This window comes from Streptopelia decaocto (assembly GCF_964273445.1).
Source record: "Streptopelia decaocto genome assembly, chromosome: Z".
Lineage (NCBI taxonomy): Eukaryota > Metazoa > Chordata > Aves > Columbiformes > Columbidae > Streptopelia > Streptopelia decaocto.
The window spans coordinates 25,596,958-25,611,890 of NC_138657.1; the positions used below are offsets into that span (position 1 = coordinate 25,596,958).

The window sequence follows — 14,933 nt, forward strand, 5'->3', positions numbered from 1 at the left end:
CTCAGGGGTACAGGGCTCCTGAGAACAGCAGAGTAGACAGAGACAAAGAAGGCATTCAGTAACTCTGCCTTCTTTGTATCTTCTGTCACCAGGGTACCCACCTCATTCATCAGTGGGCCTACATTGCCTCTGGTGTTAGTTTTATCTGCTATGTATTTGAAGAAGCTCTTTCTGTTGTCCTTGACTCTTCTCACAAGGTTTAATTCTAAGGAGGCCTTAGCTTTCCTAGTTACCTCCCTGCATCCTCTGACAACAGCCTTATACTCTTCCCAAGTGGCCAGCCCCTCCTTCCATCACAGTAGGGGGACATGGACAAATTCTTCCTGTCCTTCTTCTGTAGTGCATTGCATCACTGTAAGAAGATGACAAAAAAGAAGGAGATAGGGAAGCAATGGTCTGGCCACCACGAGCAAGTGAAGCAGGAATCCTGAGCAGGTCACAGCCAGTGTCAAAAGGTAGACAACAGAGCCATGCTTTACCTCGCCACTGCCTTCCCATGATCTTATTTTCAGTAAAGGTTTACGGGAGAGACATCTTAAAAAATCTCCATATACAGCATCAACAAAAAGCTTCTGGTACACTCCCTAGTCATTTGTGCCATTCTCATGATCTCCATAGAAATACCACTGATATCATATTTGTAATCTTTCACAACTTACCCTATCCCTATTTCTTGTGCACTAGACTCATCAAATCTAAGCCCAGGCTAGAAACCTAAGCAATGATTTATTTTCCGCTTCTTGTAGCTCAGTCAATAAAGCTTAGCACCTTTGAGAGACTGCCAAAGCCTAAACTGAAATGAAGGCAGCTAAGCTGGTTAGGCTGTGGGTAAGCAAACATCATGAAAATTTCCCCATTGTGTTGTAAAACAAACACAGACGAAGAGCTGCTCAGGTAGGACTTTCCACTGGCTTGCCAGCTGTGTAAATCAAATCTCCAGCAGGCCATCACCAAAAGGCTGTCCCAAAACTGACTCATTCATGGTCTCACCATCCATGGTCAGTCCCCTGCTTGTGCCCTGGCTGGCAGCAGTACCTACCTGCATCTAAGGAAAGGTCTGGCCACTCAATCCTGTCTTTTTTTGCCAGAGGGCAGAGTCCCAGAACCTGAATTTACAGCCAACTCCACACAGCACTTGGGTTAATTTTGCTGTGCAAGGGGAAGTGATGGATGCCCAATACAAAGCCACAAAACATCTTAAGTGTCTGTTGGAATAACAGTGTGAGATATTACAACCAAAAGGTTCACATCAGTGTCATTTTCCATGGGAATTGCACCGATACACTGAAACAAGTAAGAGTTACACTAAAAAAAACTAGGTAGAAATGCTATAGATTTTTCTTTCATTTTCATTTCATTATACAGTTTCATTACTTCATATTCTTTTATAATGTTATTTGTAATGACCTTAATGCAACCTGTACTTAGACTAAGAATTTTCAGAATATTATGGGATGGACAGCCTCAAGTATAGGGGGTGAAGACACCCTTTGCTTTAATAATAAAACATTGGTATTTTTCCCAGGGTGTAACAAACTAAAGTAGAGAATGACAAAATGCAGATCATAGTTTCTCCGCAGTTCAGATGCCATGATGCCCTGAGACTGTTATATTGTTTTCTATGCTTTGGCATCTTTGCATCTCTGGTAACTTCACTTGGAAGAAGTACTTAACTTCATTACCTGTTAGCTATAAAATCAGCCTCCAGAAAGCAAACAACTAGCATTTGTCATCTTCTGTCCACAGGTATGTCCATAGGTTTCTGGTTAGACTACATAAATGCTGCATTTATGTGTCTTTGGCCCTCTTCTGTTGTCTTAACTGCAAGTATGCAATGCTCAATATTGTTTATATTTTGCTCTGCTACAGTCAGTGAGAGTTTCACCATCATTTATAAAGAGATTTAAGTTACATACATGATAATATGCCAGCCCTAATTGTACCCCTCTGTCTGTTCTCACCTTTTATAATTATCTCTTAACCTCAGTTACATCATTTTAACTACTTTGGAGTCACCAATTTGAGACTGATGTTAATCACATTTATGCTTCTTTTGGTTCTTTGAGTGACTCGGCCATTTTCCTAAGCATCCTCCTTCACCCCCACCTACCTTTGATGCTATCAACACTTGGCTTCAATTCCACTTTCCTCATTATAGTTCCAATACTGATGAGTATGCAGGCAACTAACTGGGCTATGCACTTTGTGCCCCAAGTTAAGGGGTCCCCTAAACTGAACCCCGGATCTCAGCTTATCATCCCAGTTTGTACCTAATGAATAGCCCTGGGGAAGAAACAGAAAGTGGCAGATATGACCTGTTAGCTGGCGTTTAGGCAAGTAGAGGCACTTAATTAGTGGATTTATTGGCAGACTCGCAGTATGCCTTTATGCTACACACCAGCTCAGTTACCATGAGGTGCCCATGTTCCCTGTACGATCCCTCTTCCCTCTGGTGAGCCCATCTCACATGGCAGAACTTCCACTCTTAAACTCTCCTTTTGTCAAAGATTGTGCTTTTCCACTGAAAAAGCACTTTTGATCTGAAACAGTTTCTTAATTTTCAAAGGACATGGGAAGAAGGTTAAGGTTGCAAAGTGAATCAAAACAAATTATAAGATGCCAGTGTTAGTATTAACCCTGCAAACAGGTTACAATGCAGACATCTCTGCCACAGAAAGCTTCACCTTATACAACATTTGCTATATTATACCAACAAGTCACTCCTATTCCAGCAAAATACCTCTGGCACTAGTGCAATAAAACCTGTCCCCTGTTCCTCTCACAAATGAAAGAAGCTGCATGGATGAAAACATAGTTTTGTCATTATGAAACTGATGACACCAGGAAAGTCTGTAGAACAGAGTCTGAGACAACAACACCAAGACACATCTGTAGCACAAATTTGCCTCACAGTTATCTAAACCCTAATGTGGCTAAGAGGCAACTGAAAAATAGGGTCTCAGCATTAGCAGGCCTTATTAACAGGCTGTCTACTTAAGTATCAACCAGTTTCTGTGGACTGGAACAGTGAAAAATTCTCAAGTATAAAGCTGTCAGTTTAAAATTAGGAAGATGACACAAATACAGTTTTAGGTTTTTAGCTATACTTTAGATGTAACTTGGGGTTTTTTTGCTCCTGAAATCAGACTTCATGGAGCTCTTTGTTTCATATTTTATGAGCTGTAGTAACCACGTTCTTCAAAACACTGCTCTTAGGCATATTTCCTTTTTCTTGCAAAAGTTAGTTCCTTTGTAGCAATGGAAAGAAAAGTTTTCAATATTAAACTACACTCTTGAGTGCAGTTATGCTCTACTATGCTTTCCAAATGTTGAAGTGATAAATCAAGTGAAGTGCAAAAGTAACCATGAGATAACTCACCTCCTTCAACAAACAGCTTGACTACCAGGAGAGAAAGGAAGAGAACAGGCTAACAAGACAACATTCAATTACTTGCTGAAAACTGACCACTCGAGAAAGATACCTGACCACTGGATCTCTTCCCAGGAAAAAAAAAATCCATTTCCCTTCTGTGTGCCTAGCTGGAGCACACTTAAAAGAAGGTTTTCTTCACTGTGTGCGAAAGGACCTTGCACAGCTTCTTTCTGGTGAGATACCAACAGTAGAGAGGAGGTCTAGTGAAACAGCACTGTGAATATTCTGGAAATGCCATTGCCATTACCTTGTGGACACAGAATTGGATGGCGAAGCAAAGATCTCAATTTCCACTGCACTGAGAATCCAAAGGCCCAAGAGTACAGTGCAATCTGACAAATTTTCAGTAAACTCCTTGGTGGCTATCTGGGTTTAAAATCTGCCTTAATCATAAATTGTAAGACTAAAAAAATAAAATGTGATGTTAAAAACACAGGGTAATGGGAAGGTTATCAACAGTGGAAGCCCAACAGAATGAACAATGCTAAAAATTCGAAGGTGCATCAAACAAGTAAATTAAGCTGAGGTTCTGAAAGGATGAAAATATATAAAAGACATATAGGATGCTTAGATGTACTGCAAAAAGAAGCAAGAAAAGACAATTATAGTCTGAAAAATGAATACTTCCATGGAGTTCTAGTAAATTACATCTTTTCCCATTCAGATCTTTATGACATAGCTTTATTATTACTACATTTACTTTATTACTACATTTACTTTATTATTACTACATTTACTTGGGGCACAAAGTGCATAGCCCAGTTAGTTGCCTGCATACTCATCAGTATTGGAACTATAATGAGGAAAGTGGAATTGAAGCCAAGTGTTGATAGCATCAAAGGTAGGTGGGGGTGAAGGAGGATGCTTAGGAAAATGGCCGAGTCACTCAAAGAACCAAAAGAAGCATAAATGTGATTAACATCAGTCTCAAATTGGTGACTCCAAAGTAGTTAAAATGATGTAACTGAGGTTAAGAGAGAATTATAAAAGGTGAGAACAGACAGAGGGGTACAATTAGGGCTGGCATATTATCATGTATGTAACTTAAATCTCTTTATAAGCATCCACAAATGCTTATTTTACAAAATGCCAATAGGGGTTTTCAGGCCTATGATGACATAACCACTGATGGAGTACAGTGAATGAAGTTAAAGTGCCTGGGGAGGTATCACTGGCATTGCTCAGGATAGATTTGGCAGTCTCCCTTAGTAGTTACAGACTGAACACCAGCTATCAAAGGAGAGTCTCCCTGCCTGTGCAACTTCCCATCTCCAGATTATCAAGTGATCAAACTTATCCAGTGGCAAGAGTAACTGAACTATCCAGTCTCTGCTAATCAGCACAGTAAAAACAGTGATCCAATGCCATGAAGAGACTCATTCATAACAGCAAATTTGCTTCTCAGGATTGTACAATGCCTGGAAACAGATTTAACTGATTTTGTGTGAACTAGCACAGGTGGGCTGGGCTAATCTTTTACAAGGAGGAGTACTGTGAGTACTGAATCAGTCTTGTAGGGATTAAAGAAATGGCAGGGCACCAAGGCTCCTGGGGTCCTTCTCTGATTCTGCCACTGTCATAATACATGTCCTTGTCCCAGTCTCTTAGGTCAACATGTTCAACTAAAGTTAGGTACATAAATCCATACTTAGACTTGCTTTTTAGAAGGGTCCAGTGTAATTCTCACTTTGAACTCAGTACAGCAGGCCCTCTTCAGCTGAGGAGAGAAATTAATCTTCTCCCTAGCAGCTGGGGCTTTCTAAAAGAAGAGGTAAATGTAGTGAGATGATCAGCAGGAAAATGGCAATGCAGTTTATGTATCCATATCATAGACCAATGTCTTCATCACTGGATTTTTTTATTATTTACTATAGATTAAAATGCAAGGGAGTATACATTGCTACTCAAAATGGCAGGACAGTCTGGCAAGTGAACATGGATAGACAGTTTTCCCTGCTATACCTGCATTCCATTTTGTATCATCATTATCTTATATTCAAGCCCAGGTAAATGCTAACTTTATTCTTCATAAACAAATTCTCTTAATTATTTTATTTGTAGTTGTTGCATTAAGAGTGTCAATTTAACAGAAGTTAAGCTCCCTTGCATTCTAGCTTGTCCTCAGTATTTTCACTGGGAGCTAGGTGCAGCTGAGCTGAACCCATGAGTAATGCCCAGTTACATCAAGTGACCTCAAGTCAGCACTATAAGTCCAACCATGCTCAACAGCCAGTCCAGCATCATGTTGAATTCATACAATTTATGGATTCACTGATAGTGCAGGGGTAGTAATGACCATTGAACTGACGCACTTGCACAGATTCATTAATAGTGTAATATGTACTATAAGTCTGAGCACATTCAAGGAGAAATTCTCATGACTAGATGCAAAAGTAATGAAGTTTATTAAAGCAACAGATACACATTCTTTCAGATGGCAGTTGATAAAATACAGTCTGCAAAAACACCCTTTAGCTGCAAAAAACACTTTAGCTACAAAAAACACATTAGTTGCAAAAAATAAGTACTGGTACCAAATATATATAAATTCTAAGGTGACTATATAGCACTGTTAATGGGATAACAAATACAAGCACACAGTCTAAGTGTCCCAGGGAAATACTTGGTATAATCAAATGTGCAAATCTTACCCAAAATCATCATTCTAGGTGGAGAAGATGGGCTCAGCCCATTGACTGATCCCAACAGTCTGTCATGCTGTTTCTTTGACTTCTCAGTGATGGTGTCTTCCCCAACTTTCCCCTATTGTTAGGGTATTTTATACTATTTTCTACGTTTGGTGGAGCTTGAGTGACTCTAGTGTTTGGTGTAAAAACTCTCACTTCAATTTTTAAGGTAAAAACAGAGTATGTTTAAGAGTGAATAGGGGGCATGTGGGAGGCAGGTATCCTTTGGGATGGAGGTGTGTTTTGGTATTATAATGATATTATAATGAGCAAAGTTCATCCACAAAACAAGTTTCTGCTTTAGTAACTAGCATTTTAGATGGAATTGAACATTGATCTTTTTTAATTGACAACAGCTGTACCATCTGGTTCCTGTACCTGCCTTTTACACAAGGCCTGGCCACGGTACCTTCACACAACCCAGTCCCCAATACTTCCTAATGCCAGCACACTGGGCTTCCCAAATACGCTACCATCCAAGAGCACAGGCCAGGTTGAAGTGAGGGAGGAACCATGTAGGGCAGATTCTTTCCCTGCTGCACATTCTCGTATGCTGAAGATGTGCAAATAACTTTTTGTCTCAATAAGTGTATCCTTGATAGTTAGTTCCAATAATTTGCCCTCCTCAGTATTTATTCCACAGTAGTAAGACTACCAAAATGGAAAAACAGAAGTTAGAAACTGATGACATCAGACACCTGGAAGGAGTTAGATATGCATAGACAAATCTAGTGCTGAGAAATAAAGAGGCAGGTAACATGAAGTTCTCTCTAGGCTTGTGGTGCCTTTGGAATGCAATGAAGGAAATACTTTTGCAGACTTGCTGATTTTGCATATTCATCATGTTTCAAGCTGCATTCGTCTCAACAGTGGTTGTGTGCTTTTTCTGAAGGTATCTTACTTCTGGAAATGAAAACTGACATCTTAATGAAAATTACCTGTATTTGCTTACACTTACAAGGCTTTTAAAGTGGACTAAGTTACAGAGAGTTTAAAGACTTGCCAAAACAAGCAGACAGATACTTATGAAAAGAGTCTGAGGCAAATGACTTGTGAGTAAAAGACCTTCATGAATTCTAAAATCACAAGTAAAATAAACATCTTCTGTGGCTCCACAGCAAGAACACTGGATTGGCATGCAAATAATTCATTTGCAGAAGCCCAAACCTGCCACTGTGTGAAAGTAGCAGATGTGGAAATCAGACTGATACACATCCCTGTTTTCCTGAGTTGCTACATCCCTGTTAAAAGTCACTTAAGTCAACATTTGCAAAAGCTTTCAAGAATTCTGGCTAGATAGATCTCCAAGTGTCACACCTTGGACACCTTGAAAGACACATTAGGCTCCTGTTCAAGGCGTGGCTTACAGGAGCTGTCTCAAATCGTCTCTTTTAAAGGATATCTCAGTGTGGGTATGCACCAGAATACTAGCTTCTGTGGAGAAATAGTGTTTTGTAATAACCTCTGTGTGGGTTACAGCAGAAATACTGTCGGATACAGTGGAGACATTTTAGCTTTCTGGAGTGCTTCCAAATTTGGTGTTACCTGTAAATTTGGTGCTATCAGTTAATGAAATTCTACTGATGAGTCACATCTACAGATGTGGTCACAGAGAAGTGCCTATTAAGTCACCTTAAAACTGCAATAGGTGCCACCATGCCATTTCAAATACATACGTATACTACAGCAAATCAAAGTACTATAACTGCATATTCCACATGCCATAAAACATTGAAAAACTCCAGAATAATAAGCAGGATGTCAGAACAGTGTTAGCATTTTAGCTAAAAAGGGTGTACATATGCTTTCAGTTTCACCAAGGAACTTTTATACCAGTGCTTTCTGAGGGTAATATGCTTCATATGAAATAGAACAAATTTTCAATAGGTCCTTACTGTCCCAGAAGACAATTTTATATAAAACACTCTAGATTTGCAGAGAAAATTGCTGTGTGTGTAATGATCACTTTTCAACCAGTTTTGCAAGCATGTATGTACTTGTGGACATCATTCTTAGACACCTGAGAAATCAAACAAAGTTCAAACAAACTGCATTTAAATTCCCAATGCTGAAGTAGTCTCTCCTTAATGCAAAGCTTTAAATAAGAATAAGGTTTCACAAGAAGAGAAAATCAGCCGCCATATTGTTACTTCTCTTAAAGCATGTATTGTTTCTATTTAAATGTATATTCCTCTGAAGTGTCTGAACATTGTTCATATTTATTTAGTTTGTTTTGAGAGCACACAAATATTGCTTTTAAACTATTTATTTTCCTTTGAAGTCAAGTTGTATTTAGTAGTTTACTTTGTGTAATAATTACTATTTTCTTTGGCATACAACTTATGTGGATTGTTATTTACCCATTTCTAGTTCTGAGATTCCAATAAAACTGTAAATAACACATAATACACAATGTAAGTAATTCTATAAAACAACAAAATAAAGAACTCTTAGAATCAGGGGCTATTAATAGCTTATCTCACAAAAGGTATCTTTCACTCTCAGTGGAAAGTTGGCATAACTTGTATCCCTCAGCTACGTGCTGTTGAAAACATAAGCAGGAAGGAAAATTTCAAAGACTAATAACTCTGAGTAGTGCTTCACATGATCTATAGTCTTCTGAAGTTACCAGGATTCTGTCTTATTCCTGTTACTGTGAAACATTTTCACCCTGATATGCAAGTTTCAGCTATGCCTTTAAAACTCCAGCCTTTTAAATGCTCTGTATTAGTCAAAAAATAAATTTGGCTCCTACACACCCACCACCCTGGAAACCTGTTCATAATAGCTTTGCTAGCATTGCATTAGCCTCCATATGGCAGCAGATGTAAAGCTTTTTCCTTTCTATTTCATTGATCCAGTCTTAGCTCCAAGGCATAAGGATTCCTGGGGCTCTTTTGTGTGAAGGATCTAAGCAGCTTAATAGGGTAAATTTCTTTTATGGTTCCGCCAATTCACATTCACAATTTTCATTCTCTGAGGAAATTTACTATAGGTTGGTTTTGACCCAATACTATGGTACTCATGGTGTTCCCACAGAACAGCACATGAAAGTGTTTGGCTATAGGGAATGGAGATTAGCAGTTATTTTTGGAGCAAGTTGATGAATTATCCCTGAGCTCTTTCCCAGCATCAGAGAAAACAAAAATACTATTGTTCTCAAAACTCCTGTGAGGAGAGAGTTAAAGTTGTGTTTTTCCTGTTTTTTTTTCTTCCTTAAACTAAATGAGGACAATCATAGACCATTACCAGTGGTGTCCTGTCAAATATTTACATCTCTGTGGCAAGCGAATTGTAAGCCACATATCCAAATTAGCTCAAAAGAATCCCACTCTCAAAAGACAGAAAGGTGATCTGTTCCACATGAAGTCATTCCCTTATTGCAAGAATCTTATGTTACACACAAATCTGAATAATTGGTATGCCCTGAATAAATTTTCTTTAATACCAAATATGTCCCAGTATTGATTCAAAAAGGATTAGTTCAATTTTACATCAGACAGAAAGAACTATATTAAGACAATGGAGACTTTGTCCACAAGTGGATCTGGGTAGCCCAGCAGGGTCTGTACAGCTACACAGACACAAATAATTTGGCCACAACCAACTGCATGATGCGAATTGAGACATTACTCTGCAGTATTGAACAAACAGGCACTGCAAATCCACCTGCTTTTGTAATGCAGCTTCTCTGCCAAGCTCAGCCCTCTTACCGCATCATCTGTCAACACTACAGCCACAAACATCCACCTGTAAATGCTTGTCTTCTTTGTGGAAAATGAAAACAGATTTGTTGATCCTCCGGGACTGAGCCTTGGTCAGGTTCCAGGCTTTCTATTTCAGGATGTGTGGTCATACCACATCACAAGTACAGTTTGATCTCTGACCAGGAGATGCCCAAAAACACAGGGAAGTCTGACAAGGAAAATGGAGATTATGTGTAATTTTCAAATTAAATAAAATAACAGATTGGGCAGAAATTCCCTGCAGTCTGAGTGACCACATCTGATTCCTATTTAAATGTAGCAAAAAAAAAATCTCAAAAATTATCAAAAGAAGTGGATGTACACCACCAGTATGGCAGATTTCTCAGAAAAATTGTTGTGAGGAAGATAAATGGCTGAATATAGCAGACTGCCCTCCTGCCCATAAAAAAAAAAAAAAAAGAAAAAGAAAAGAAGAAGAGGGGGAGGGACAGGAGGGGTAGAATACCACATAACTTACATGGTTTTGGGAGCCCATTAAGTTCTGAAGGCTAAAATGAATCTGGACAAGACTGAGGTGCCATTAGCACAACAAGCAAAGGTAACTGAGATGCACTGGCAAGGATCAACACAGCCAGCCTACTTGAGGCACTCACCCCACATGTTCACAGATGAACAAAACTCACAATGCCTTAAATTAAAGCCTACTGTGGGCTGTTCGGGTAATGCAGATTACTTTTATCTGCTGAGGAATGCAGACATTTCAGTCACAGAAAGGCCTTAGTATAACTAATAATGTATTTTATTAATTGTAACTATATTACTGTAACATTGTCCATGCTGTAACTACCTGGAATTTCATATTAACACAAAAAATACAGAATATTTTCTTGCCAAGCCCATTGCCAGTGTTCTACAGCTCAGACTTGCATCTTATCAAGCAGCAAATAGAACTGAATATGTTAAATTTGCTAAAGCCCAAAAACTGCTTAGGAAATGACTGTCTAGGAGATGATGGCTTTTGCCATGTGGTATTTCCACTGATCAGAGTTTAATGAAGACAATAGACTTAGCTGTTCAAAGAGAGTGCATGCAACAAGGTATTGGTTGGTGCAAAAGGCATTGTGTTTTTTGCATTGTTGAAATTTGCCATTTGATATTGGAATACATTCTTAAATAAATGTCGTTACGGTATACATTATTTTAATGTGCTTTTCTCTCTTTATGTTTTTTTGCTACTGACTTATTACTTGCTGTTTATTTTAAATTTATTCTGGACTATGGAAATGATGTTAGACCAAAAGCAAATTCAAGCAATCTTCTTATTTGAGTTCGAAGTGGGTTGTAAAGCAGCAGAGACAACTCGCAACATCGACAACGCATTTGGCTCAGGAACTGCTCATGAACGTACAGTGCAGTGGTGGTTTGAGAAGTTTCACAAAGGAGACGAGAGCCTTGAAGCTGAGGAGTGTAGTGGCCTGCCATCAGAAGTTGACAACAACCAGTTGAAAGCAAGTAAGCACACAAATCAGTTGTAGCTGAAGTAGCTGTAGTTTAAAAAGTTGTAGTTGAAACAGTTGTAGTCGTGTGCATTGTGGTTTTGTAATGAATGTGCTGTGTGTTACAGATCCCCACTCTCATCAGTAAATTTACCATGTTGGGATGCTAGCTATCCAGGAGATTGCTGGAGAGCAACAAGGAAAACTTCTTGTGTGTAGGTATTTGTTACATAGGTACTGGATGGACCAAGCAGGGCAAATGGACAGTGACTGATGCTGTAGTGACTATGAAACAGTGGAGTCAAGGTCCTGAGGTGGTAGGAGGGAGCAAAGTGAGTAACAGAGCACACACCCTGGGCTTCAGGAGAGCAGACTTTGGGTCATTCAGGGAACTAGTAGGTGAGATATCATGAGCATCAGCTCAGAGGAAAAAGGATCCCAGTAAAGTTGGCCGGCCTTTAAGAAGAGCATCCTCAAGCACAATAACAGTCCACCTTTACACTCAGGAAACTAAGCAGACATATCAGGAAGCCAGCCTGACAAAACAGGAAACCCATCATAGAGCTCCAACACAAAAAAGGCACCGTGCAGAAAATGAAAGCAGAGACTTGCCAGGAACATCAAGAGCAACAAAAAGAGCTTCTACTATTACATCAGTAGTGAAAGACTGAACACAGAAAATATGTATTCTAGCACACAAGAATGGAAGAACTCACTGATATTGATACTTATGATAGGGAAGTCAAGGTCATCCCTCAGTTTCCTATGTTTTGCAAGTAAGCAGGTGAACAATGTGGGGAGCAGTGAATCCAGGACAGCTGACTCAAGTTGGCCAACAGAAATATTCTATACCATGAACGTCATGTTCCATATTTAAGCAGGAAGTTGCTGGGAATGGCTCTCTTTCCTCAATGGTCACTGTTCCTAATGGGGTCCTGCTCCTGTTCCTTGCTCACAAGACCCAATTCCCATGACTTTCCTGTGTCCTGCTGTTGCTCTCCAGGCCTTTACTGAACTCACTGTGCTCGCAGTTTCCAGCCTTCCAGGGTTCATTGTTGGGAGTACCTGTCCTAGTGGCTAAGTATTTGCTTTATATAATTTTCCTTTTACTATTATTTTATTAAATTATTATTATTTTAGAGGCTGGCCCAGCATTAAATGGCAACACCCTCCACTGTAACAATAATTATTACCATTATCTAGTTGTACCTAGGAACAGAAGTTATATCTAGGATCACAATATACAAAGTACTATACATATACAGAAAAAGAGAGCCACCGCCCAAAGAGCTTGTACTCTAGTCACTTTTGACATCTCTTCTACTGTCTACAATGAAGATGAGACCACCAGAGCATGTGTCATTATTCAATATCAGCACTACAGAAGAAAGTAGGGGTGAGAAAGTACTGGCAGCCCTTTTACTACCCTTCTTAGGTAAAAACTTGCAATTACAGACCATGAGTTAAATTAATACATTTTAGAGAAAAAGAATCTGTGCAGAAGACTGGCACTTGTCCCTCTTTGTCAGATCGCTCAAAATTTATCTCTAGAAACAACAGATCGCCACCAAAACATTTCAGGGATGCTACTTTTTCACCTCTAGGCTCTCCAGAGGGCAGCTGCCCTTCATCAGAAGGCAAGCTTGCTCTTTAAGAGGAGGGCCCAGAACCCTGCTCCATGCCCTGTCACCCTCAGATTCCCAGACTTGCTATTTCCCACCTCCCTCACCTACCAAGGTGTAGGTGCCTACACCATTGAACAATTCACAAAACACAACCAGGAACAACAGCTGTAAGGCAGTAGAAGTTGTATGTTTCTGCTCTACAATGTGGATGTTCACCTGAGGAGACTTGCTTAAAATCTTCTCCCTCTAATCAAAGTCACCTGCTTCCTCAGAAGTGCAGCTTACCTGCGATGACACTGAACAGACTTACATGATTTCCAAGATCATTTTCTTCTTCTGAAGCTGTGGTCGCTAAGAATGCAAGCAGCTTTTTGCTCTCTGGGTAAGATGTTGAGGCTACCCTGGGAGTGGTCCCCCTTTATAGATCGCTCATATTCCAACCCTCCCAAATTAGAAAAGGCCTCCAAAGCAGCTTGTGTGAACCACACAGTATTCTTTAAGGTATTGAGCTCTTACAGGATAAGGTAATCTCCAAAACAAGAGGCAGAATTAGCTCTTTAGCAATAAATTAAGAAAAAAATGTGGCTAATACTTTATTCCTTCAGGGTTTTTTTTAATTATGTGAGTGTTTGCTCTGAAGGACAGGGAGAGTATCATCACCCAACTAGCAATGAAATTAATAATCAGCAATTTCAACTGAAAGTTTTCTCCTGTTTTGCTGCAATGCTGCTGCATTTTTGCTTTTGATCACAGAATGTCAGGGATTGGAAGGGACCTCGAAAGATAATCTAGTCCAATATCCCCGCCAGAGCATGAACACCTAGAAGAGGCTACACAGGAAGGCATCCAGGTGGGTTTTGAACATAGGTCAAAGAAAAAGAAAACAATAAAATTATATATTAAGGGCCACTTATTTTCTCTAATATATTACATAGTGGGGGCATGTCCCAGTGACTCCAAGGCAAACAGAGGGTCCTGGAAGTCAAAGCCTTGAAGTTAAAAATCTCTGGTGAATATGTACAGGGTCACAGGGCCATTTTTTTTCTGTGGCTTGGGAAACTGGAGGGCATCCCAGCTCTGCAGAACCCCATAACAAATGTGCAACTCTTATGCACTCACACACAGGAAAAATATTGCCTTTCTAAGACAGCTTCTATACCGAAGTTAATAACCATGAGAGGAGTGTGTAAGTGAAGGATCTTAGTAGGGAATTATGCCCACTTCCCACTCCTCTGGGGTTCTTTATCTTTGATACAAACTTTGTTTGTTGACCTACCTCTTCAAAAATCACTCTGCTCTTCGAAATTTACCTTGCAAAAAGCCAGAGAAGTTAATAGCTTTCAGCTGAAACTGTTGTCATGATCTTCTGTTCTGCCATTGCAAGAGAGGTTAAAATTACTCTCCAGGGCTACTAGGTAGGCCACTTGTGTTTTTTACAATAACATATACTGTCATACTCCGTTTTGGTTCTAGTCACAAAACCTGTGCAAGTGGAAAATAATACACATATCAACGTCTTTTTCCAGTTTTCCCCTCAACGGGTTAAAGTTATTCAACTCTCAGAGTCTTGAGAGCAGTGATCTCAGAAGACCTCTAGATCATAAATCAGGAAGCTGTGCTTACATGTTTTCTTGTAATAATTGAAACTATTTTGTACTACCAAGTAGGAACTACCAGCCCAAATATTGCAGGTAACAGGAGTGTTATTCCAAATGCTGGTTACAGAGCAGCTGCTGTTCCATAGCACAACAGCAGCCTTCTGCAGTAAGAAGAGTGCCCTATACTTCTACAGAGCATCCTGTACTGCAGCACTGTGCAATTCTACTTGCCTGCAGCTTTTGAGGCTCAGGAGACATCTCTCTGAAAAACAATGAAAAAGAGCTCTAGAAGACACATCAGGAAAAACCAAACAAACAAACAAAAACTTTCTAATGGTTTCTATGGTGTATCTCCCATAAAGGCATACATTCTAACTCTAGCTGTTT

At 39.6% G+C, this 14,933-nt stretch overlaps 1 long non-coding RNA gene across 1 annotated transcript in view; it reads left to right on the forward strand.

Moving 5' to 3' along the window:
- The window catches only part of LOC309451387, a 30,805-nt gene extending 19,143 nt beyond the window's left edge, over positions 1–11,662 (forward strand). The window contains exon 3 of the long non-coding RNA XR_014186244.1: positions 11,156–11,662. This is a non-coding gene — a long non-coding RNA (uncharacterized lncRNA). The remainder of the gene's footprint in view (positions 1–11,155) is intronic.
- Positions 11,663–14,933: the final 3,271 nt, after the last annotated feature.